We start from the raw sequence: 4110 nt of genomic DNA, 5'->3' as shown, positions 1-4110 counted from the left end.
AAAAAGAAAAAAAAAAGAAAAAAAGAAAAAGTATGAAGTAGATTCAACCTCATTGTGACCAGAAAAGTGCAAATCCAAACACATTTTATATTTTATCAGACAGGGATCTAACACCAGTGAAAATGGTGAATTAAATGTAACACCTTGCTTTGGAAATATCCCCCAAACAGTGTCAAGTAAAACAGACAAGTTTCAGATGGATTTGTAGAATACACTGACACGTGTGTATATTTTTAACACTTTAAATGCAAGTGCAGACATCCTAGAAAGCAGAACCGCATAAGGAAAGGAGCTCAGGTGGCGACGGTGGCTGTCCCTGGAGATGAGGGGACATCAGAAGAACCTGACACCAACATGCACTGTGTGTCTGTCATTCGGAACAGTTGGTGCCCATGTCTTTGCTATGTCTAAAAGTCCCTGTGGCACTTTTAGAGTTAAATAGCCAATTGTTTAGTAATGGTTTGTCATTAAGAAACAAGATACTGACATACAAAGACTATAAAAATTTTGCTATGGTGAGAAAATTGACTAAATGTGTGTGTGCGTGCGTGTGTGTGTGTGTGTGTGTGTGTGTGTGTGTGTGTGTTAGAGAGAGACAGAGAGGAAGAGGAAGAGGGAGACAGAGACAGAGAGACACACACACAGAGACAGAAAGCAGAGAAATAGAACAAGTAAGAGAGATAGAGACAGAAAGAAAGAGTAAGAGACACACACAAAGAGAGAAAGACAGAGAGACAGAGAGGAAGAGGAAGAGAGACAGAGAGACAGAAAGACAGAGGCAGAGAGAACAAGTAAGAGAGAGACAGACAGAGATAGAGACAGAGACACACAGACAGAGACACAGAGAGGCAGATGAGACGGGGCAGGGAGATGTTCCACAGACGTCTTTGACGAGGCCACACAGTGACAGCTTCCGTGACACTCCCCAGATCTCTGGACAGTCAGTGCCACAGAGCCTTGTGTGCTCACACAGGACAGCGAACGCTGCAACTGAACAAAGGTGCTTCCTGTTCTTCTGAAGAAGCCAGACAGCGGAGCCAAGAGCAAATTCTGTTACCCACCCTGGTTTGTTCCACATTTTCCCTTGACCTGAAGTTTATTTTATTTGCTTAGTGACTTACATCTGATATAAGCCATCGCACTGCAGATTGTATCAAACACAGTTTGGGGGATGATCTTTACTACTGCACAAGCGGCTGGTAGAGAAAGGTCACCTCCACCCCATTTGTATTTGAGGCCTTTTTCTGGTACCAGCTTGCGTCTCCTGAGGGCTGACACTGATTTTCACAAGTGAACTGCTATTGTTTTCCTGGGCTGTATATTCTAACAACCAAGCTGCTATACAGAAATGAGAATTAACTAGCGAGGATGGCTAAGAGCTTCTGCAGCCCCGCAGCCGAGTTCTTTCTAAATGTTCTGTGTTGAGACTGTTTGCCCGCTCAGCACATAGGAATGCTCCATTTACAGGGCATTTTCCCCAATTGATAAACATGCCTTTCTAACGCAGGCTTGCTGGAAGAAGCTCTGACTTGATGTTCTTAGGTTTCTTGAACCTTACCCAGGAGATAAACAAAGAAGTCTGTTCCTAAGAATCACCGTGAATTTATAAATACCACCTGGCTGTAAATAGGGCTTTAAAGTGAGCATCTCTCTGGTGAGACTGGTGACTGTTACTTTTGACTAGAAAGAGCAATTGCGTTTTAAGCAGAAAACATCAAAAAGCTATTACCACATCTCATTACCTAGAATCTCTGTGCTAAAATATAAATTTCTGGTGGGCAGGAACTTTGTCCCACTTGGTTAGCAAAGGGCTTGACACCTGGGTAGGACTCCAGGTGGCTATGTGGGTCTTGGATTGTATTAGCTCATCAACAGACAAGACACATGCCCTACTTTCTGCTCTCCAAAGAGTTAATTAAAAACACAAAGTAATAATATTAGGATTCTACTCATTCGGAAGCAGGAAAACCGTCTTTAAATATGATAAAATAACAAGTACAGCGTGACCCAGTGACCTGTCACTGTGACTAAGCAACTTCGAATGAGAAGAGATTCCAGAGACCTGGTCCATATTACCTGGACCTGTGATGGCTCAGTAGTGGAAGATAAAGAACTGAGATGTCCAACGGAAGACTGCATCCCCAGTGAGCCGACTTCCTCCTGTCAAGGTCCACTGAAGGAGAGGGAAAGCCTTTAACACATGGCTCATACCGCTAACCCACAGCACAGTCATCCTAATTCTAGAAAAAGGCACACAACTCACACTAACATCTGTAATGAAAACTAGCAGGCAACCCCCACTAACCTCTAGAGAGCCAGTCTCGACTCTGAAGGATGAGGATCACAGAAGATACTGATGTTCATCCGTAGATACACATTTGCACAAGCCAGGAAACATACTGTCGTGTGACCTGACATCCTGTTTGGTTTTCTTTTCCCCCTTTCCAGCACATGGGGGAAACCCTGATCTAACCCGGCCTTGTCAGAATTGTTATCTGAAAATTTGGGTTAGAACCAACGGAGTTGACTTCAAATTCACCAGCAACAAGTCATGCTAGGAGCTCTGTGGTCGCTGTATTTTCCCTCAGGAACGGGAGAGCAGAAAATGTCAGTCATCGGTGAGAGAGACCAGTGAGGTAAATATTGTATCAGTTTCCTGTTGCTGCTGTAAAAAAATTACCACAAGCACAGGGCTGTGGGCAGAAGTCTGAAATGGGCTGTCAGGTCTGTGCTCCTGCATGCTGCAGGGGCATCGCTGCTTTGCCTCCTCCACCTGGAGGCTCCCTGGAGTCCTTGACTCATAGATGAGCCTCCCCCCCCCCCACAACCAGTCTCCCTCCTAATCACACTGGGTCTACCTGGATAATTCAGGATAATTTCTCTAGTTCAATATGTTTAACTTAATCAAATCTATAACATCTGATTTGCCACCTAAAATGACATTCTCACAAATTCCAGGCATTTGGGACATCATTGTGGAGGGGGATGTCATTTTTGTCTTCCAAAAATATCCAAGGAGGTACAGAGGTGAAGAAAGATTTCCACAGACCCTTGATTTCAGCATTTGTACCCTTGGGGCCAAGACACACTTTCATATCCCTGTAAATCTTCCTAGATAACAGTTACTTAGAATATTGAATATTCTAAAAGCTTTATATAATTTACTTTATTTGCTTCTTCCGCCCGCTCCCCCCACCCTCCTCAGCGCGCTCCGGCTCCACCGTGCTCACTCCACGATGTCAGGCTAGCGCCGCTGTCCCCAGCCGTCACCATGATCATCTACCGGGACCTCATCAGCCGTGACGAGCTGTTCTCCGACATCTCTGAGATCGTGGACAGGCTGTGCGTGGAGGTGGAGGGCAAGGTGGTCAGTAGAACAGAGGGTGCCATCAATGACATGCTTCCGCTGAAGGTCCGGAGGGCGAAGGTACCGAAAGCACAGTGGTCACCGGTGTTGACATTGTCACGAACCATCACTTACAAGAAACCAGCTTCACAAAAGAGGCCTACAAAAAGTACATCAAAGACTACATGAAATCACTCAAAGGCAAACTTGAAGAACATCAACCAGAAAGAGTGAAGCCTTTTATGACTGGGGCTGCAGAGCAAATTAAGCACATCCTTGCTAACTTCAATAACTACCAGTTTTTTATTGGTGAGATCGTGAATCCAGACGGCATGGTTGCTCTCCTGGACTACCGTGAGGATGGTGCGACTCCATTCATGATTTTCTTTAAGGACGGCTTAGAGATGGAAAAATGTTAACAAATTGGATCTATCGCCTGTCACCGTAATTGGCTGCTGCTTACCATCTATACAAAACCAGGATTTAGGACAAATGGGACTGATGTCATCTTGAGCTCTTATTTTGACTGGGATTTATTTGGAGTGGAGGCGTTGTTTTTTAAAGAAAAACATGTCATGTGGGTTGTCTAAAAATAAAGTGCATTTAAATTCACTTACACATTTTTTATTTTATGTTACCACCATCATCATCACCATTATTGTGTGTACATGCACACGTGTATAGAAATTCCTGTGAAGGCCAGAAGGGGATATCACATCTTCTGGGGCCGGAGTTACTAGGAGTTGTAAGCTGCCTGATGTAGG

At 44.4% G+C, this 4110-nt stretch overlaps 1 pseudogene across 1 annotated transcript; it reads left to right on the top strand.

The window, feature by feature from the left end:
• Positions 1 to 3271: 3271 nt before the first annotated feature.
• LOC308420830 (translationally-controlled tumor protein-like) lies at positions 3272 to 3870 on the top strand (annotated as a pseudogene). The gene has a single exon. The product of its transcript is annotated as a translationally-controlled tumor protein-like (transcript).
• The last annotated feature ends 240 nt before the right edge of the window (positions 3871 to 4110 follow it).

The sequence above is a fragment of the Micromys minutus genome (genome assembly GCF_963924665.1).
Source record: "Micromys minutus genome assembly, chromosome: 5".
Classification (NCBI taxonomy): Eukaryota; Metazoa; Chordata; class Mammalia; order Rodentia; family Muridae; genus Micromys; species Micromys minutus.
Note: the sequence above shows the minus strand (reverse complement) of the source record. Positions and strands in the feature narration are given on the sequence as shown.